Source organism: Oncorhynchus mykiss, chromosome 11, assembly GCF_013265735.2.
Source record: "Oncorhynchus mykiss isolate Arlee chromosome 11, USDA_OmykA_1.1, whole genome shotgun sequence".
Taxonomy (NCBI): Eukaryota; Metazoa; Chordata; class Actinopteri; order Salmoniformes; family Salmonidae; genus Oncorhynchus; species Oncorhynchus mykiss.
In genome coordinates this window covers 57,536,821-57,560,039 of record NC_048575.1, presented here as the reverse complement: position 1 = coordinate 57,560,039, position 23,219 = coordinate 57,536,821, and positions in this window count along the sequence as shown.

The window sequence follows — 23,219 nt, the reverse complement described above, 5'->3', positions numbered from 1 at the left end:
CTTAGACCATAAGAAACAAGATTCTCTCGTCTGATGAAACCAAGATTGAACTCTTTAGCCTGAATTCCAAGGGTCACGTCTGGAGGAAACCTGGCATCATCCCTCCGGTGAAGCATAGTGGTGGCAGCATCATGCTGTTGGGATGTTTTTCAGCTGCAGGGACTGGGAGACTAGTCAGGATCAAGGTAAAGATGAAAGGAGCAAAGTACAGTGATGAAACCTGCTCCGGAGTGCTCAGGACCTCAGACTGGGGCGAAGGTTCACCTTCCAACAGGACAACGACCCTAAGCACACAGCCAAGACAATGCAGGAGTGGCTTTGGGACAAGTCTCTGAATGTCCTTGAGTGGCCCAGCCAGAGCCCGGACTTGAACCCAATCAAGCATCTCTGGAGAGACGTGAAAAAAGCTGTGCATCCAACCTGACAGAGTTTGAGGCGATCTGCAGAGAAGAATGGGAGAAACTCCCCAAATAAAGGTGTGCCGAGCTTGTAGCGTCATACCCAAGAAGACTCAAATGTAACAAGAAAATAGAACTTTCAATAGATCTGAATTACTTTCCAAATGCACTGCTAAAAACGATGGCATTGATCTGCAATTGTTTTATTTTTTTGGTAAATGTATTTAAAAATATATTTGTACTTCTCTAATTACATTGGTAACCAGTTTATAATAGCAATAAGGCACCTCAGGGGTATGTCATATATGGCCAATATACCACGGCTAAGGGCTGTGTTTAGGCATTGCGGCATGCGTAAGAACAGCCGTTAGCCGTGACATATTGGCCATATACCACACCTCCTGGGGCCATATTGCTTAAGTGGAGGATACTGACTGCAGGTTTATTGTACCGACCGATGCTCTGGTTATATCTTACAAAGAGTCAGTTGTGGTGACTAGTTAAACGTCTTGGGTTTCACTGGTTCCACTTACTTCCAATTACCTCTGAATCTAAATGACCTACATTTTAGAAATGGGGTTCCTTCATTTTGGAGCCTCGTATTACAATTTGAGACTAAGGAATTGAAAACATTGCACAGAGTTCTTTCACTGTCCTGTACCTCTGCAAATCAGACCAGTCATTGCTGCAAATGTGGGGGTCTGCTTGTTTAGTAACCTTAGTCCCATCCTGCCAATATATAAATCACTTCCTTTCAATTAAATCAACTCAAGCATACTATCTGTTTATCTGCATCTGCATCATCCACGTGTTGTTAGTCTCTGTTGTTTGAAGTTGGATAGTGCCGCATCAGCAATAGTCTATGACCTAAAGATCTCAGTTAAAACAGTGGCTTCTAACACATCACTGAAAGTCAACTATAAAGTAAAAAGTCAAAGAACAGTGGTTTAGCGGAAGATCAAGACACCCATGGCAGCATCTCACTTCATTCATAGACATTGGGATGATGCTGAAGTATGCCCATCCCCACATGTGTTACATTATCATAGGATGGCTGATGCAAAGTAACAATGTTTTGAGGCCAAGAAGTCTAGTCTACAATCTCAAATTTTTGAGGAATTGCTTCAGTCCACAGATCAGTATGGGACCTGCTGATCAATTTCCTCATGTTCCCCTCTCCAAATAAACCCAGTGGTCTGAGTGGAGGGACTACGGTAGACATGGCGAGAGGTAGAGATGGAGTGGGGTAGGATAGAGGGGAGCTCTGGGCCCTGGAAGTCTCCACCTGACGGGGTGGTGGATGTCCAGAGACGAGCCCCTTCAGAAGCACAAAGCTGGCCTTGTGTGAGATAAGCGTCGGGCACCAGGAGGCCCCTACGGCACTATTTTCTCAATCAGACAGAGTTTGTTTTCTTTAGGCCTCAATGCCTAGGCCTGTCAGGCGAGCAGCATGCTGGCAGCGCTGGAGGTTGTGCCGGGGCAGTGCTGCTTGTAAAAAAATGGGGCTCCTACAGGGTGGGTGGGGAGTTTAGGGGGATCCCTGACATTTGCCTCTTCTTTAACAATATTTATTTGCTTAACTGAACCCTCACCCACCAGGCTTCCAGTTCTCAATCCAAAGAATTCTATTCCCCGTAGCCAACCCAAAGTAGAGCATGTTTCTGAAGGGTTCAAAAGCTGTCCCTCTGCCACGACCAGGATTAGACCATGTAATGTTACTCCACTCCAGGCTGCTGCTGCTGCTTCTGTGTCCTCATATCTACTTCATTAGTGTCAAGCAGAGGTCTGCACTGCATTTCTATTGTGGTCAGAAACTATGTTAAGCCTCTTTGCACACATCTTTGCGTCCTGATTGGTCCCTGCTCTTGTCTAATGAACTCTCCCTGTTGTTGTAATTTAAGCCTGTTTGGCCAGTAAATTGCAATGTGATTGATCTAATGGTTTCCCCAACAACCTCCTATCTAGATTTAAACCACAGGAGAATCATTTCTGTTTCTAGTGTTTTTTCAGTTTCACAGTTTATATTGCAGCCAGGCTTCACGTGCCCCATGCTCACTTTCTAACTCTTTTTGTTTGGCAAGATCATTGTGGTAAAACATTATGAGCTTTTATTGCGAAAAACCACAGAGACTTAATGTTAGAAGAATGTTTTCTTGGTAAGGAACATTCTAAAAATGATACTAAAATGTAATTAGAAGCAGTTGCTTCCCTGCAGTGAAGATAGGAAAGCCCTAAATCCATGCTTTGCTGTTGAACAGATTCATCTTGAAATATTCAACAAACAAAACCAAATTAACAATTCATCCCATATCGTACTGCATACTAAACATTATATGCATTGTCATCAATGTGTATTGGAGAGGCATCCAGACAGACAGTGTGTGGTATTCTCTCTCTTTCTTTCATACTTATCACGCACGTGTACAGTACACATTGTCCATCTGTCATTGTCCCTCGTAGTATTTTAAACGTTGCCTCAATTCAGGCTACTTTCTTCAACATTTGGCAGGCATGTGACCCTTTCAAACCTCTATGCAGAGACTATTTAAAGTGTTTTCTCTCTAGGCACATTTATTCTTTTTCTATCCATTCTTCAATGTGCCTTGGCGCTACCTGGACACCAGGTCTCCCCTCTCCCTGCTCTCCCAAGATCCTGGCTCCACGGAAACAGGAAATGGTAACAGAATTGCACTGCTTTTCCTTCCCTCCTATCTGTATTCCTACTGAATAAACAAAAACACACAGCATGTGCAATAATATGTATGTGTTGAAAAATGGGCCCAGAACATGGTATAAAGCCAAGGAGTTCTGTACAATTTTGGTACTTTCTCAAGCTTGTTGTCTGATTACTTTCTGAAAATACATGATTAGGATTACTATGGGTGATGACTCAGTGAATCATTACTGGGTCTAGTAGAAACATCAGTGTTTGCAAAAGGCAGCAACATTTTCATAATTGAATAACATTTTCTTACAGTTTCTTGGAATGGTTTTAGAACATTCCTGTGACAGTTCCAGAGTACCTTCTGACTGGCTTGTATGTGTATTATGTTGGGTCAGTCTGTGTGTATACAGTAGGTTTCTGATGTTGGGCCAGTGTTGTGTATGGGTCTGGTGTTGGTTCTGATGCTGGGCCAGTGTTGTGTATGGGTCTGGTGTTGGTTCTGATGCTGGGCCAGTGTTGTGTATGGGTCTGGGGGGGTTCTGATATTGGGCCAGTGTTGTGTATGGGTCTGGTGTTGTTTCTGATGCTGGGCCAGTGTTGTGTATGGGTCTGGTGTTGGTTCTGATGCTGGGCCAGTGTTGTGTATGGGTCTGGGGGGGTTCTGATATTGGGCCAGTGTTGTGTATGGGTCTGGTGTTGGTTCTGATGTTGGGCCAGTGTTGTGTATGGGTCTGGTGTTGGTTCTGATGTTGGGCCAGTGTTGTGTTGGGTCTGGTGTTGGTTCTGATGCTGGGCCAGTGTTGTGTTGGGTCTGGTGTTGTGTATGGGTCTGATGTTGGGTGAGTGTTGTGTCTGACTGGTCTTTCTGTGTGTATGGGTTTTGTGTTGGGTGAGTGTTGTGTCTGACTGGTCTTTCTGTGTGTATGGGTTTGGTGTTGGGTGAGTGTTGTTTAGAGGGTCTTATGTTAGGCCAGTGTTGTGTCTGATTGGGCTGTTAGACTCTAGAGTTAAATGGATCCACCACCTCTCATCTCCAACCACCATGTGTTATGAGTCCCTCTTCAGCCCTGGGAGAGCATATGGTGAAGCCCCCCTGCTTTATATAGTATCTGTGGATTTGCTAACAAGGCCCTGTTGGATCCTGCCAGATATTCATTTTTAATCGTGGAGCAAAACCACAATTGAGTCAAAAGAGATAGGCTCTGCTCTGACTTCATAGCATCTTGCGGTCTACTTTTCCCTTTGGATTTTTTCCTTGAGTTCTTTCCCCTCTTCCTTTCTCTTTTTTTCCTTTCATCTCAATTTGAAAAGCAGCTGGATCTTCCATCTTGCCCCTCTTTCTCTTGTCTTTGTTCTATTGATTTCTTACACCAGTGTTTTATAATTTCAATGTTCCGTTATAAAATACATTTTCTGTGGCTGGCTTAATGCGTTCAAGAGCTGTATTAGAGCTGTATGGTACAACCCAATACGTAACTTCATCATTCTTAATGAAATAGGGCTGGATGAGGGGTGTTAATAATTTTATACTGTATCGTCTGAGGAGTTAGCCATAGTTTTATCTCGAGTACATTTAGAGTAACAGGAGAAAAATAGCGTACAAATCATCAGTGCACTCTTTCATAGGGCCTGCCATGAAGGCAGCAGTTAGCCCCTGCTGAGTGCAGATGTGGACAGGCCAGGCCAAAAGAACAAGACCTCTATTCCAGAATACAACCATTAAAATGTGCCTGTGATAAGTAACCATGAAACCAAAATGGCTTTTTTCCTATGCTGGCGCTATGGGATGTGCCCAATCAACATGGACCTCAGAGCCACACCAAGACTCGCTGAGTTATTGCTGAGGCTTGGACTGGGCTTGGACTGGGCTTAGACTGGGCTTGACCTAGCCCTAACCTCGCCTGCACCAGTTAATGCTGGACAAACACAGAGAGGGAAAAGCCCTAAAACCCAGGAAGGCCAGACCTCAATGGTTCTAAGCTGAATCAACCCTAAAGCCTCCATTAGTCCCATAGACAGTCACATGCATGATTAAATGGCTTAGAGGGATATACACCTACGACATGTGGCATGCCTCAGTAGCCTCCTCTTGCCATATTGTCAGGTTGTTTTCCTACCAGTGGACTTTTGTCCAACATAAACCTAATACCGAGACAGACCCAATTCCAATTCAGACATTCCAAAACACATAACTCTGCACATGTTCTGGAGGGGGTACCAAGGGTACCTGACTCCCGTGCCCAGCTCCAGTGCTGCTGATCTGGGCTGAGGACAGGGTAGCGCTGGTTCCCTCTGTTGTCTTTCCCAGGGCAGGACTGGAGTTTGTCAGTGTGTGAGGTGCTTGGCAGAGCTGGGACACATTCTCTCTTTTATTTTGTTGTTTGGAATTTTCCCTCAAGTTTCTTCTTCTCATTATTGTTATTGTTTTGGAGTGAAGTGAGTCCCAGCCCAAGCAGCGTGTGTGTAAATCAAACAGTGTCTTTGGCTGATTTAATGTAAAATGGGAACGCTGGGTGATTTGTCATCCACTGCAAAGTAGACTTCAGCACTTCCAGCAGCATACAGAGAGAAGTAGCAAGTCTCCATTGTAGGATGGGATGATCATCACTATACAGGGTTTATGTCAATTGTAACTATATATACAGTAGCTGTCAAAATAGGTGTTTGTTATTTTGCAAATGTTAAACAGTGGAGAAATGCTTAACTGCGCTCAGTTAACAGTTCATGGATGGATGTCTAAGGAAACTGTCGTGACAAGAAGAAAGAACGTCTGGATGTTGTGAACAGCCTAGTGTTAGTGATTAAGGTCTAGTGAAAATGTGGACAGCCACTGAGAGATGGAGAGCCTAGAATATATAGGGGGAGGGAGGAGAGAGAGAAAGAGAGATAAAAAGAGGAGAGAAGGGAGAGGGAGCGAGAGGGAGGGATGTATCGGCTTTGCGTAATAGCCTTATGCTCTCTGTGCAATAAGGGAGATACTTTGTAGGTCTTGATTGAGTGTGCTGTTTTAGTAACGTGAAAACCACATTCTACACACACACACACGCACGCACACACACACACACACACACACACACACACGGCAAACACTCACACACAGTGTGCTTATGTATTGTGACCTGGTGGGGCGCCAGTGAGCCCAGGAAAGACGCAGGGCCCGAGGCCCGCTGACACCTCTCCCCAGCCCGGCAGACATATTTATTTAGAATCCCCAACCTCCTCCAACCTCCAGCCCTTCTCTCCCCATTGTCTGCAGGCCGCCATGCCAATCCAAACACCATACGCCTTTCCAAACCGCTCAAGAGCATGATTTCAGAAAGAAGAGAACCTTTTCCCCCATTTTCCCCTTCTCGTGCCCAAACTCTCCCACCCCTCCGTCTCACTATGTCTTTCAAAGAGAAGGGGGAATGGGACAGGAGAGGAGTGAGGTAGAGGACAGAAGATGGGAGGGATGCATAGAAGGAAAGAGAAGAGGGAGGGTTGGTAAGGGGTTTTTCCATCTAGTCCAGGCTGTAACATTAGTTTCCAAACAGCAGGATGTGCGACTCTTGGGATGCACAACACACACTGCCGTGTAGCCGTGGATGTTTTTTGTGGGTTTGGGGAAATCTGACACCCAACAACCCAGCCACCCCCTCCATCCCTTCCTACCACTATGGAGGAGAAGGAAGGGGGAGATTCAGAAACAATACTACTCCACAGATGACCAGTCAACCCTGTTGAAAATAATTGATTCATTCACTAAAATAGTGTATCTATGTATATTTCAGAGTCACACCATGCCAGGTGACTAGAGTTTGCTTCATGAAGTCCTAAGCCCACTGAGGACGATGTGACATAAGCAGTCCCCAGTGAGAGCATTGCTGAAGGCTCTCTAAACAGGTTTAATTGGGCCAAGCAGACATACCCAGACAGGCAGGAGGCTTGGGAAAAAGACCTGAAGGAACACTGTGCTAGTATCTGGGTTAGGGCTGGTCTATGGCTCAGTCAGTATGTTCAGAGCCAGTTGACACACTGCAGTATCCAAGAGGGCTGCACTGAATTACCAGTACCAGTTGTTTATCCCAAAATATACTCATACACTATATGACTGGTTCATTGCTCAAGGCACATCTTCTGCTCTGAAAGGGTGGTTGTGTGTACGTGTGCATGTGTGTGAGTGTGTGCATGCATACGTGTGTGTGTGCTTGCGTGCGTGCCGGCGTGTGCGGGCTTGCCTCTCGCTGTCTGTGACACCCCCCATAGGGAATGGTAAAAATCAGCCATAACAAAATTGAAATGTATACTATATTATTTTCCCTTGATAAATGATGAAGCTCTCGTCTAATAAATAATATATGGCGCGTCAAATATTTATACGAACAGCAAAGAAGGAAGAGTAAGAAACATGGAGATAGGTCCATGTTCACTTTTCTAATCAAAATAATACAACAATAGAAAGAGCTAGACAGAGACAGAGGACTCCCCCCCCCCACTCTCTCTCTCTCTCTCTCTCCCCTTCTCTCTCTTTCTCTCTCCCTCTCTTTCTCTCTCTCTCTCTCCCTCCACCCCCCTCTCTCTCTCTCCCACCCCCTCTCGCCCTCTCTCCCCCTCTCTTTCACTCTCTCTCTCCCTCCCTCCCAATCTCTCTCCCCCCTCTCTCTCTCTCCCCCTCTCTCTCTTTCTCCCCTCTCTCTTTCTCTCCCTCCCTCCCCCTCTCTCTCGCTCTCTCCCTCCATCCCCTACTCTCTCGCTCTCCCCCTTTCCATCCCTCCCTCTCTCTCTGTATTTCTATCACAGACACAGACACAGACACAGACAGAGACAGAGACAGAGACAGAGACAGAGACAGAGACAGCATACACGCACGACAGGGATCCATTACATGGACAGCTTGCTGTCATTTAACTGCTATGCTTTGTCACTACAGTATGTGTATCAGAATATGTTCTTTTTTGCAGTGCAGAACAAAATTACTGACATTTTGTAAATTAAATTGATGGCTATGTTTGAAGCCAGTGAACTGTCATGTGACTCCCTGTAATTCAAACAGACGTACCATTGCTAATAGGTGGACACATACAGTACATTGTCAAATCTTCAGAGGGAGACACATTATATAACTACATTATATTATGTCAGAGATAAGTAAAGTATGCTGAGGTGGAAAAGGTTGAGTCACAACCACCTGCTGTGTAACAGCTTTTAGGTTTGCTTGCGTGAAGTGTGTGCAAATCATTTGTTTTCGTGGAATCCAGTCTCTAACTGCTTATTTTGGCGGTCCATCACACAACCAATAGTCAATGGCAACAGTATGCGTCCATCAGGCAGTCATTTGTTTCCTGGGGACTCACAGTAATAGTCACTGTAATGGTGATGATTCTACAGCCAAAAGACTAATCAAAAGAAATACAATGAAAATTATATCAAGGATATCAATTGTGTCTTTGTATTGAAACCTACTGCATCTATCTGTCTGTCTGTCTGTGTCTGTCTGTCTGTCTGTCTGTCTGTCTGTCTGTCTGTCTGTCTGTCTGTCTGTCTGTCTGTCTGTCTGTGTGTGTGTGTGTGTGTGTGTGTGTGTGTGTTCACATATTAGTGTTTGTTTTTCCGCTTTGTCTTGTCTCTTTCCCCCCTCTCCTGAGTGAAGAGAAATTGAGAAACCAATCTAAAATCCATCAGGACTTCCCTGCCCGCCAGTCCCTTTCAAACAAACCCCCCAGCCCTCCCCGGCCACCCACTCCTGATTTTTTTGGTGTTGCAAGCATCTGGAAATTGGATGAGATGTGCGTTTAGCGGGCAGCTGGTCCGGCCGATATGAATTGCGTTTCCCTGCGCTAGAAAAGGTCAGACCCCCTCGTCTTGATGGAGTGCATCGGCCTATTGAACGGTGCTTTAGTCCATTTACCAACAGCCAATGGCAATGCGGCGGAAGGGAGAGAGAGAAGGAGAGGACTAAAAGTGAAAAAAGAAAGGCAACACGTCGGATATAAATCCATTGTTTCTCATTACCCAGCTGGGGCAGAGCAGGAATGGCTGGGATGGGATGGGAGTGATTGCTGGAATGGAGTGGTGCTGTGTCTGAGTGGACGTGCAGATGAGATCCTCCTGCTCTACGTCCACCGCAGACTCTAACTTCACCCTGCTGCTTGACTTTAGCAAGGCTATGAAAGGACCTTCAATTGCCTCTCAAACAGCCATATGAGAGTCAAATGATGTGGCCTCCTCCAAATGTGTTTGATCCAGAGGGTGTTTAAACAAGAAGAAATCGGCCCATCTCACTTGAAATCTCTTCAGAAGAGTACATCAGTTCCAGATAAAGATGTTTGTATTCCAGTAAGACATAAAGAGGTAATTGTTCCCAAAAAATAATCTGAGCTCTATTCGGTGTTAATTAGCACACACCACAGCATTATATCAGGTTCCCGTGGTGACGTCTGATTGCATTGTACCTGTGTGTGGCTGGAGAAAAAGCAATGGGGGACCACCACACACATACAGCACACACACACACACACACACACACACACACACACACACACACACACACACAGGTGGTTGTTGTCCCTTAATTTCCAGCCATGAGTTTTCAGAGGTTTTAAGGTGAAGCAATTAAAACAAAGGCATATTTAACATGGGGTTAATGATTGGCTGACCCTGCAGTCACTACAGTAACAATATCTTAATTATTGAGAAACCCAAAGTCATTATGCCTCTGAAAGGCCTAAGGAGAGTTTCTATTGATCGGGATTCAGTCCCATTACAGACCCAGCCTGGTCCAATGAAGTTTCACATTATAGACAATCTCTCTCTCTCTCTCTCTCTCTCTCTCTCTCTCTCTCTCTCTCTCTCTCTCTCTCTCTCTCTCTCTCTCTCTCTCTCGCGCGCTCTCTCATCGCAAGCTGTTTGATGTGTTCAACTGTGAGATGAGAGTGTGGAAGAGGTACGTGGGCTTTATTGCTTAAAAAAGATAATAACCGAGCCTGACATTTCTGCTGAAGAATGAATATTTTCCTCCCTCCCTCCACTTTTCTTTGTGATTCTTTTCTTTTCTTATGTTTAAGTGGCTGACATGTTAAGAATCAAATGGCAAAGCAGGATTGATCACCTCTCTGTCTTCCTATGCAAAGTGAAAGGTTGTTTGTCTTATGGCCCACCCTTCACACTCATATATTTACACTGACATACTGCACAGCCACATTCTTATGATCAGAAACCTAGTAGGCATACTGCACAGCCACATTCTTATGATCAGAAACCTAGTAGGCATACTGCACAGCCACATTCTTATGATCAGAAACCTAGTAGGCATACTGCACAGCCACATTCTTATGATCAGAAACCTAGTAGGCATACTGCACAGCCACATTCTTATGATCAGAAACCTAGTAGGCATACTGCACAGCCACATTCTTATGACCAGAAACCTAGTAGGCATACTGCACAGCCACATTCTTATGATCAGAAACCTGGTAGGCATACTGTACAGCCACATTCTTATGATCAGAAACCTAGTAGGAATACTGCACAGCCACATTCTTATGATCAGAAACCTAGTAGGCATACTGCACAGCCACATTCTTATGATCAGAAACCTAGTAGGCATACTGCACAGCCACATTCTTATGATCAGAAACCTAGTAGGTATACTGCACAGCCACATTCTTATGATCAGAAACCTAGTTGGCATACTGCACAGCCACATTCTTATGATCAGAAACCTAGTTGGCATACTGTACAGCCACATTCTTATGATCAGAAACCTAGTTGGCATACTGCACAGCCACATTCTTATGATCAGAAACCTAGTTGGCATACTGCACAACCACATTCTTATGATCAGAAACCTAGTAGGCATACTGCACAGCCACATTCTTATGATCAGAAACCTAGTAGGTATACTGCACAGCCACATTCTTATGATCAGAAACCTAGTAGGTATACTGCACAACCACATTCTTATGACCAGAAACCTAGTAGGTATACTGCACAGCCACATTCTTATGATCAGAAACCTAGTAGGTATACTGCACAACCACATTCTTATGACCAGAAACCTAGTAGGTATACTGCACAGCCACATTCTTATGATCAGAAACCTAGTTGGCATACTGCACACTAATACCAATACATGTACAATGTAAATATACAGCACCTTTTCTCCTCACAATTCCTTTTCTACAACCATCTCTCCCTCCATCTCCCTTCTCTCCTCTATTCCTCTGTGCCAGGCAGGCATAGTTCCGAGGAAGGGGCCATTCAAAGGGGCTGTGCTCCTCTGATCCAGCTCTCCAAGCCAGCAGCAGTAGCACACCTATATAGGACACTGGACCCTAAATCAAACATGAAAAAGCACATATTACAATCACTCAAGGTTGTGTGTGTGTGTGTGTGTGTGTGCATGCGCTCGTGTGTGTATATTTATTCCATTGGTGTGTGGCACCCTGTCCATTCTCATAGGCCTCCTATGGCAGGTTGGAGAAGGGTGTTGTGGTGTGTACTGTAGCACACTGTATGGTGAATGTTCAATGTTGTGCTAGTGTATGTAAGTTGTTTTGTCTGAATCTTTGTTCTCCCTGCTGCTGTTGGACCAGGTCTCTCTTAAAAAATAGATTTTTATCTCAATGAGAAAAATCTGTATAAATAAAGGTTAAAAAAATAAAGAATCATCCACAGTCCCCCTCCTTCCTCTTGTCACCCAGAACCAGGACTAAGACAGGCAGGCAGCATGGGAGAGCTGAGATGTAATTACCCAATCAGTGTGTGCCATCCCTATTAAAACATTACTAACATTACTCTATTATTGAAATAACCCCCACCGGACTCCACTTAATTCATTCAATAAATTATCACCAATTCCTTTAATAATTTCTATAATGACGCCTGTGATGTTTTTTCCTCCCCTGAGCAGAACTCTGTGACAGAAGAACAGGAACTGGAAAAGACAAGTGGCTGCATGTGAATACTGTTCAGAGGCCAGTCAGTGATCAGATCAAACTGAATGATTGTTTTCCTCAGGCGATAACATCATAACATTACAGTAGATTTGCTCCACCTCTTACGCTGTCCACCACATGTACCAACCATGTTAATACATCAAGTCGACACACAGCCTCCGAACACACATCTTCATTTTCCCCCTCTTCTGCCTCCTGAATGTCTCCAGCGTCCCTCTCATTGGTGTTGAGAATATCATATCCTTGAGCAAGACAGAAAAAGTCAAAGACAGACAAAGCATGGAGCTGTGCAAGTTGAGGGATCTGGGATCTGACTGTGTTGTGTTGTCTCTGTGTTTCATTAATTGACACATCTGCATCCCTGATTAAATATTTACCGCCCCTGTCGATGGTGCAGCGATGCTTGGCGGTGAACGCTGCATTGCCGACGGTGATATCCACCATGTGATGGTGTTATTGATGTTATTTGACTTGGCTTACAAAGATCTTCAGTTTTGCAAATCCTTTCCTCCTGTTTGTTATTGAGTCTGGTGACTTTTAGTTTAGTGCTAATTTGTTCACTCCTATAGTCCTGCCTGTCTCTTTGTCAATCATCACAATGGTGTGATGTCGTGCTCTACTGTAGAATTCCCATCCAAGGGTTGTGTGGAGGATGATGATGGTGAATATATAAAGTGTTGCTGGACATCCAGACAGTTGGAAAAGGGAGGAGATTGAAAATGCTATGGATGTGTACCTGTCTGCCCATGTGTATTGGACTGTTGATAAATGCAAACATATACTGTCATATATCTTGTTGATTCAACTAATGATTATTTAGTAACTTGTTCCTTAGCCTTTTTTAGTTGGCCCAGACTTAGCTCCAACTTGAGAAAACTTATGGACACCCATAGTGCTTTTAACATACGTATTTGACAGACATTGACAACATTGTACATGTTCATTTATACAGTCATTATTATTCAACATATACTTACTTGGGATTTGAACTCACAACCACTTGGTTCATGGCATTCCAAGGTTCCTGCTTCTCCACCATGTCTGTTTCAGTTATCAGTTAATCTGACTATTCTCTCATCATTCATTTGATTTACTTATTTTGGGATTTTCTGTTTTAATGTTACTCCTTGTTCACGATGATAAATAAAATACTTTTTCTTGTGTACCTTGTGTACTTTTAGCAGAACTGATATTTACTTTGTTGTACAAAGTGTAGCAAGACAGGTGAAATCCATTATTGACACAGACATTGTGGCATAGCATGAAGATCTGTATGCTGTGAACCAAGAGGTCATTCAACAAGTCAGATAATGTTGAATAATAATGCATGTATAAATGAACATGCATGATGTGTGTCAAATATGTAAGTTGAAAACATTGTATGTTAAAATAACTCATTCAATGTGTGGGTGTCCCTACTGGGGCCAACAAAATGTTTTAAGTTCAGGTAACACTGACTTACAGTTTTTTTTTACGATTGCTTACACACTAAAATCGAACTTTTCCCACAATTAGCAAAACCTTACACTAAAGGAGCAAAACACAAGGCTAGGCACATTGTCAGCTTCCCGCTATTTGCAAAACACTAAACACACTTGTATACATCAGACACAGAAGTATGTCACTTCCTTGCAATTCCAAAGCACTGACTGTCAAATTGCCACACCTATGAGCCAATCTGTTAAACACAGCCATTAGGTGCACAAACACATGATTGCTAAATTGTAGACACACCAATCAGGTTTAAGCACTATAAAAATGCAGCAGGTAGGTTCACCTGTCTTCAACCAAAATGGAAGGAGTCAGAAGAAGAGTGAGGGTGAGAGGAGGGGTACACAGGGGAGGAGAAGGAGGTAGAGGAAGAGGCAGAGGCCGAGCCAGAGGTCGAGGAAGACCTGAAGCAGGAGGAGAACGTGCACAAAGAAGAAGAGGACCAAACTTCTCAAATGATATTCTTGCAAAACTAGTGGACCATGTTGTGAACCACGGATTGACGCTGAGGGAGGCTGGACTGAGAGTTCAGCCAAATCTTAGCAGATATACAGTGGCATCTGTCATAAGGACTTTTTGACAGGAAAACAGGTAGATCTGTCTACAGTTAGAGTAATCAGCTGCTTATTGTATGCACCATATCAGCACTTGTGATACACCTTCCTGTGACATTGTACAGTAAGTTACATGTGTTATTCTCTACATAGGATTGAGGGTCGGGAACGACAAGGAGGAAGGGGGCCCATATTCACGCAAGAACAAGAGAGAGATAATAAACATGGTTTTGGCCAATAGTGCTATCAGGCTCAGAGAACTACAAGCCAACATTGTCTGTGACCATGCCATTTTCAATCATGTCCATCAGGTCTCTGTCAACACTGGCACACATCCTGAAAAGACATCAGGTTCAAATGAAACAACTTTATCGAGTGCCTTTTGAGCGGAATTCAGAGAGGGTCAAACGGAGTATGTGGAGGTTTGTATTGTTCACTTTAGCACTGTGATGTTGCATACTGCACACATGACTTTTTTTTACATTGACTGTATACTAGACCTATCCTGAACTACACAATCTTGTCTTTCACTGTATTTCAGGGAGTTTTGCAGATGGATGCTGAGGAAATCCTGCATGAATGGAGAGAAATAAATGATATTTCCCTCAGTCTGCAGCATTGGTCTTGTGTAGTGTTTGTATAGTTGCACTTTCTCTGTGTACTTCATTTACAGCACTCTAATCACTGACAATTAGACTTGCTAAAAGTGTTTTAGGTTAGCAACAGCAGTGTGTAACTGGTTCAAAAAGATTGAAGTTTCGTATGGTAACAAAATATTATTTTTATGAAGTCGTGTATAGTTTTGACAAAAGTGTTCCATTTTGCAAATGATCTGAAGTGTTGTGCTACTTTGGTGTAGGGTGGTGCTAATTGTGTGTAGTGTTTTGACCAACCGGGCCCTGTTTTCAAAATTGTGCTTAAACAATTGAAAAAAACTGTAAAAGTTGAGTGAACTAAAAAACTCTGTGGAACCAGTTACTAAGTAATAATTAGTTGAATCAACTTGATTTATTTTTCACAGTGTGTATCAGACTGGATGTATGGGTTGTGTGTGTTAATTTATGTCAGTGTTTTTAACTCTGTATGTGTCTCTATCAATCTTTTATGTGTGTGTGCGTATGTTTGTGCATACGTGTGTGTGTGTGTACACTCTGGCTGTGGGGATGAGGCGGCCCTTACAGCCATGTCAGGGACAGCTTCGTCGGGGGTGGCAGCCGGGGAAAATGATGATGATGATGAAATTAAAATTCTACGCCCGGCAGAAGGGGCTGCTGCGTTTCCACTGGCGGCTGTGTGCATCGATCTGTTCCAGCATTTGACTTTCAACCATGACAAAACTGTGGGCAAATTAATTGTTCTCCAGGATATTAGGCATCAGAGTCCATTAATCCTCTCTGGAGCGCTACGCTGCATGAATACTAATCGTCCTTCCAGGCAGAAGCCTCATCCCCCTCAACTCTCTCTATCTCTTTCTCTCGCCCTCTCTCTTGTTCCAGCTCTCTCTTTTTCTCTCTCCACTTTCCTTTCCTTCTTCTCCCTCCCCTTCCTGACTCGTCTCTCAGTCTATAAACACATTCTTTGCTCAGTCCCTTTAATTTCCAATCTCTCATCACTCATACTTTCCCTCTTGTCTTTTTCTTAACATATTTGCTTCTCCTTTTCTCTCTCTTAGTCTTACTTCTCATCTTCTCATCACAGAAAAATGGTTTGGTGTTAACTAGCCTTCGACCCCTTTCACACCCAAACAGACCATAGGAAAGAGCATAACATCATTTTGATCTAAAAATAGATGTTAAATCTAAATCTGGAAAAGATTAGGAAACATGTATGTTATTGTAATGTAAATAAAAAATGAATGTTTAAAAAATATATATTTCAAATTTTTCCGATATAGGCCAATACATTTATTCATTATTATGTTGCCCAGATAAGATTGTGTTGATGCGCTGTATTAGTCACCGTGAGGCTCAGCTTGGCATTTAAAAGAGAAGAAACAGCCTCCAACACCAATTATGTAACGTATTAACACATTAGTCTGGGCTGGATCTAATTGGATGGCAGCCCTGTGCACCATGACAACAATCACCTAGACCCTATTTACCTCGTAATTGATAGTCTGGCTCTTAAACAGGCAGGGAATCAAAAATGCATACAGCACAGCAGAGTGGAGCGAGAATGTCCCTTCCCTCTCTAACATACATTGATCCTTTTTTTATCATCCTCCCTCTAACATGGGTCATTTTCAGAGTTTTGGGAGAAGCATAGGATATTGATGTTTGCTTGGTTTTGATAGATGGCCGCTGGGTTGTGGAAGAAATAGCACAAGTTATCTGACGGTCAGACAGGCAGGGTCATGGGTCCAGACACAATATATTCAGAGCCCTGCTTATTGACAAAGCAACGTAGGCATCGTCCAAGGCCCATAATAAATATGTATGTACCACAGATTGGTATTTTCTTAGTCAGAGAGTACAAACGAAGAGTTTTGTGTGTATTGTGGTGGCGTTATCGATCAAAGTAAAGATGGTATTATATCAATATGGCATCATCCATTAGTAACAATATTTACATTCAAGAGTTACAATAGTAAAACCACAAACACAATTAAAGTGTTTGGTGAGGGTTATGCCAGATATAATGTGCTGTTTTTTTTATTTTGGTCATCATCATTATATGAACCGATTTGTTTCATACATTCTCTATAGCACACTGTGAGTGAGACAGACAGTAGCAATAGATCAAGGCAAGGTGGAATGAAGAGGAAGAGATATGGTCAGGAAGAAAGAGAGCAGGGCATAAAGAGCTGTAGCGAGGGTCCATGGTGGGCACTTCTTAGTCCAGCCTCTCCTCTCCTAGAGCAAATTAATTGGTCTTGGGAATTAGCGCTCTCATCTTAAATCTGTTCTCTAATTGAGCAGTCTTTTCTGCCAGAGCCAGCCGGCGCAGCACGCACCTTTCGCATGATTTGGAGCTAAACGCACTGTCACTTTATTACCCCCTGCATAACCCGTAAAGCACTTACACCCATCAGATAGTCAGTACAATTAGCACTGCGCATCACAGACACCTTTTTTTCCCTCAGCTCTTTATTCTGCCCCTTTCTGTCGAATAAAATACAATACAATATAATAGGACTATTTGTTTATTTTTATTTCAGTGAAAATATTATGATTATAATGATGAGGATGTGGATGAAGATGATTATTAAATATTTGTTACTATTCTAAATTTCGGACACTTGAACAGCATGCAACATGCCTACAGAATGACATGATTTTCTTTGCCTCGCTGCCAGTCTCCCTCCTCTCTCCACATTCGTAATCCACCTGGCAGTAGCAGCCTGCTGAATGTCCTTTCACAGAGATCTACACTCATCTTTTCTCTTCAGTTCAAACATGGAGATGTCATCCAGCTTCAAACAGCTGAAACAACAATATCTTTGGTTATGGAAAATATAGTTCACAGACAGTTTGGATGGTATAATGATCCTCTTACACTAGACTATCTTCTTTTGTCACAGAAACTGAAATTAGGCAAAGAGCAGCCCGGAAATGGCGGAGCGATTTCTGCATAGTGCAACTTTAACTAAGACATCTCTCTCTGGGACTGGGAAGCAAATACAGAAAAAAAGAAAATCGTTTTGACTCTCAACGGTGGAGGAATTAAAATGGTTTACGGTTTGGGGACACTTTTCATTTCGTCGCTCTCATATCTGTTTAGTAATAATATTATTGTAATAACATTGTATAAACATATTGCTGAATACAGTTTTCATGTAGTGAAGAGAGATGGGATGCACATGCAAAGAAAAAGCTAATTACACGCTACATTATATACAACATAGGATGTTGGAATATTATACAAGGAAAAACATATTCCGTTGTACTGTATGTACCTAATCCTTCATGGGGGTATAGCTTGGCAAGAAGTTTAGAATTTGAGAGTAAAGTTAAACATATTGCCTTGTAGAACAGTCCTTTGGATGTCAGTAAGTCTGTGTGCTGAGATATTTAATCATTCTTTTTGATTATGTTTCGGAAAGATGCCCGTTTTATGGGATTACCCATGGAAACAGGGGCAGGGAAAAGTTATGGGGTGTTAGAGGCTTTAGGTCATGGTCGTTTGGGTCCATGTGTCTACCTTTCAGAGAGCCATGCCTTTCTCATGGCTATCTTTCATGAGCATGTCAGAGAGAGACGAAGAAGGTACATTGAATCTGGTTCCAGTTAGAGGAGCTTCCCGCCCACCCTTCTCTTGTTTCCATGGTGGCGAGCCTTCAAATTCATATACACACGTTTGGAATGGAGCATAATGGCTTTGTGTGTGTGTATGTGTGTGTCAGGGTGCATGCATTTGTGTGTGAGCGCGTGAGTGCTCTTGTTTTAGTGTGTATGCACAACGATCGTCTGGGATCGTACAACCCACTACCCCCCTCCCAGCACTGCAGCACTTTGACTCTCTGTCTCCAAATGAGCGTGTGATGTCATTGCACCTCCGGGGTTTCGGAGTTACCGAGAGCAGGTCATGAGGGGTCAACACAACCTTGGATTCATTGCCTTTTTTCCTCTCGCCACTTAAAGAGTACCTCTCCTCCCAAGACGTTTCTCACACAGCCGTCTAACCCTATCCCCCAGTCACCTGGACTGGATTCAAGACTTGTACTGTTTAAACCTAAACCTGAACCCCTGCTTTCCAACCTCAACATCGAATGGGAAAAGGACTGGCTGTCAAGAGGGAGAAACAGTCCCTGTCTCATGTGAACACAATGTATTTATGTGTGCTCTAATTGAGTCTAATACATACAATATATCTATCTATCTATCAATCTATCTATCAATCTATCTATCTATCTATCTATCTATCTATCTATCTATCTATCTATCTATCTATCTATCTATCTATCTATCTATCTATCTATCTATCTATCTATCTATCTATCTATCTATCTATCTATCTATCTATCTGTCTGTCTGTCTGTCTGTCTGTCTGTCTGTCTGTCTGTCTGTCTGTCTGTCTGTCTGTCTGTCTGTCTGTCTGTCTGTCTGTCTGTCTGTCTGTCTGTCTGTCTGTCTGTCTGTCCTATTCGCGCTGTGCTGCATTTTTCCCCCAGCAACAGACACTGTACACACCCAGATGCTAATGCAATCAAGAATTACAGTTTCCATAAAAACAACAAGAATAAAATCCGCTTTTGGATTTCAGAACGTGATTATTTTTTAGCATGTTTTCAACTTCTCATTAAAATAAGTACCGGGGCAGTAGCCAACTGTGTGAAGGTATTTACAACTACTGTACATTAAACTACAGTAAGGCCATTAAGGTCATACAGAAAACAGATCAGAGAGATCAGATACATTTTTTTCCAGAAAAAGCCTAGGAAAACTTTAAATATACTACTGTGGAAAATCTTAACCAATACAGTAATAATTAAAGTCGCTCCACCATTTCCTGGTTGCTAAAATTATAGTAGTTTGCCTAATTTCAGCTTATGTGACAAAACAAGCAAGTGTAGTGTAGAGAATCATTGTACTATTTAAACCTCTCTGAAATATATTTTACATAACCAAAAATATTGTATTTTCAGCTGGTTGAAACTGATGTACAAAACCCAAAGTAAAAGATGCAAAAACTAAACTTAAGTTTGGGAAGCGTGGAAATAGTGCACATAGAACAGATGGTAACGCTTCACTTGACACCCACCGTCATAACACAATTATGACACGGTTATAACCATGTCATAATACTGTATGTCATAACAGCTGACATAACTTGTCATAACCTGTCATAATATGGTCATAACACTGTCATGACACATATATTTACACCTGTTTTGACATATTTCCGCATTATCTTATGGCTGGTTATGACACCTACATAAGTGTCAAAACTCACATTTATTCAACTGTGTTTTTCCCCGTCAAGAAGTTTCCTTTCATTTGAAAGTTTGTTTCTTACATTCTTTGTTGTTGTAATGAATTCTTTACAGTCATGCATTATGACCATCAATGTAATGAATTCTTTACAGTCATACATTATGACCATCAATGTAATGAATTCTTTACAGTAATGCATTATGACCATCAATGTAATGTAATCAATGTAATGAATTCTTTACAGTCATGCATTATGACCATCAATGTAATGAATTCTTTACAGTCATGCATTATGACCATCAATGTAATGAATTCTTTACAGTCATGCATTATGACCATCAATGTAATGAATTCTTTACAGTCATGCATTATGACCATCAATGTAATGTAATCAATGTAATGAATTCTTTACAGTCATGCATTATGACCATCAATGTAATGAATTCTTTACAGTCATGCATTATGACCATCAATGTAATGTAATCAATGTAATGAATTCTTTACAGTCATGCGTTATGACCATCAATGTAATGTAATCAATGTAATGAATTCTTTACAGTCATGCATTATGACCATCAATGTAATGAATTCTTTACAGTCATACATTATGACCATCAATGTAATGAATTATTTACAGTAATGCATTATGACCATCAATGTAATGTAATCAATGTAATGAATTCTTTACAGTCATGCATTATGACCATCAATGTAATGAATTCTTTACAGTCATGCATTATGACCATCAATGTAATGAATTCTTTACAGTCATGCATTATGACCATCAATGTAATGTAATCAATGTAATGAATTCTTTACAGTCATGTATTATGACCATCAATGTAATGAATTCTTTACAGTCATGCATTATGACCATCAATGTAATGAATTCTTTACAGTCATGCATTATGACCATCAATGTAATGAATTCTTTACAGTCATGCATTATGACCATCAATGTAATGTAATCAATGTAATGAATTCTTTACAGTCATGCATTATGACCATCAATGTAATGAATTCTTTACAGTCATGCATTATGACCATCAATGTAATGTAATCAATGTAAGGAATTCTTTACAGTCATGCATTATGACCATCGTAATCACATAAGCCAGATAGGCCTGTCATGTACATGACCTTATATCAGTCATCAGTCAAAAAGAGGGTGTCTTGTCCTGCTCCTGAAAAATCTGCGGCATAACATAAACATACTGTTGACACGTAGGCTAGGATGTAATGGTTGTGTGGTTGTGTAGGTTTTGACACTCATGTAAGTGTCATAACCAGCCATAAAATAACTCAATATTTGTCAAAACAGGTGTAAATATATGTGTCATGACAGTGTTATGACCATATTATGACAAGTTATGTCAGCTGTTATGACATACAGTATTATGACACGGTTATAAGCGTGTCATAATGTGTTATGACGGTGGGTGTCAAGTGAAGCGTTACCGAACAGATCTACTGCTTCTTAGACTTGCGCTCAGTAAGAATGACAGATCTACAACTCACATTTCTATGTGAATTTGGTCAAGTGATGCAAAAAGTTACATATTGCAGCTTTAAAGTAATTCTAATAATATTACAGTACAAGGGAAAACAATCCATACACAAATACAGTACATGCATACTGTGCATGTAGGCTACATACAAAGTGTACTGAGTGTACACAAGAATAGATAAGTGTGCATAAAGTGTGAAATGTTTCACAAATATTCTAAATCTTACAGTATGTCTGGAAAACCCAGCTAAACGTTTTTATTGTTGACTATGACTACGACTTCTGATGAAAATGCTCTCATCAGAGCGTAAACACGAACACAGTGACATGGCTCTCCAAACTTGTAAAACACACTCCAATGTGCACCAAGAGAGGGATACCCAACAACATCACCCAGTGACCAACTTGCCATTTCACATGCTCTTGAGATGTGGAATGGATGTGTGTGCGTGGATACATGTATTTTTTTCCTGTCAGACGGGGCAGAGAGGGTGTGTGGTTGTTGGGACTTTTGTTGGGGGAGGGAGGGTTCACTGGTGACCTCCTTCAGACCTCCTGCAGTCCCCTACAGCACCTGGACCCTGGTCTTCAACTCCCTCTCCTTGCTTCCCCCTCTCCCTTCCTCCCCCTCTCCATGACTCCCCTCTCCCTGCCCCCTCTCTCCCTGCCCCCCCCCCTCTCCTTGCCCCCTCTCTCCCTGCCCCCTCTCTCCCTGCCCCTCTCTCTCGTCCCCCTCTCTCCCTGCCCCTTCTCTCCCTGCCCCCTCACTCCCTTCCCCTCTCTCCCTGCCCCCTCTCTCCTGCCCCTCTCTCACTTAACCCTCACTCCCTGCCCCTCTCTCCCTGCCCCCTCTTTCCTGCCCCTCTCTCCCTGCCCCCTCTCTCCTGCCCCTCTCTCACTGCCCCCTCACTCCCTGCCCCTCTCTCACTGCCCCCTCTCTCCCTGCCCCCTCTGTCCCTGGCTCTCTCTCTTCCTGCCTCTCACTCTCCATACCTCCCTCCCTCTCCCTACCTCCCTTTCTCCCTGCTTGCTTACCTCCCTCACTCCATCCCTCCCTACCTACCTCTCTCGCTGTGTTACCACAGGGCTTGGCAGTGGGGCGGCCCCAGGGTTCCAGGGTCCCAGCTGTGTAAATGTTTTCAGTTGCTGTGTGACTGGAACTGGGTCCTTCTTTTTGATCAGACGCCAAGACAAGCCCGGCCTCGGTTGTTCTTGGCAACTGCCGGGGACGAAAGAATGTCAGCATGATTTAAAAAATATGACGGTTTGTAATTTGGACCACTGGGTGAAAACTGAGCCTCCAGTACAGTTTGTGATCATCTAATTACTCCACCCTCCACCCCCTTCTCCACAATTCACCCCTCCTTTTACTCCCATCCAGGAATGAAGCCGTAAAGCCGCTATTTCCTCCAAGGATTATTTTTTGGTTAGACATAATGGCTTTGTGACTTGCTCTTGCTCTTCTCCCTTGTTATATATTTGTTCCTGCTCCTTCATGGGTGCCTCTTTCCTTGCTTTAACCTTTCTTGCCAGGGACTAATTGCTTTTGAACATTCAAAGTGTTCCGTCTCACCATTCCACTCAGGTTAAGGTATGCAGGTCTAAGTGCTTACCGCCCTGCAATAGTATAGCCATCAGCCATACGCAATTGAGGAAATGCTTCTTTTGAAATCAATGAAAGCTATTATACTGCCTGTTTTGCGCTGCGTTGTGTCACGTCCAATGGCAGCATCCAAGCTCATGAATAGCTGATGTTCAATTCTCTCTCGGCTGATGTGCGTGCTCATTCTATCTT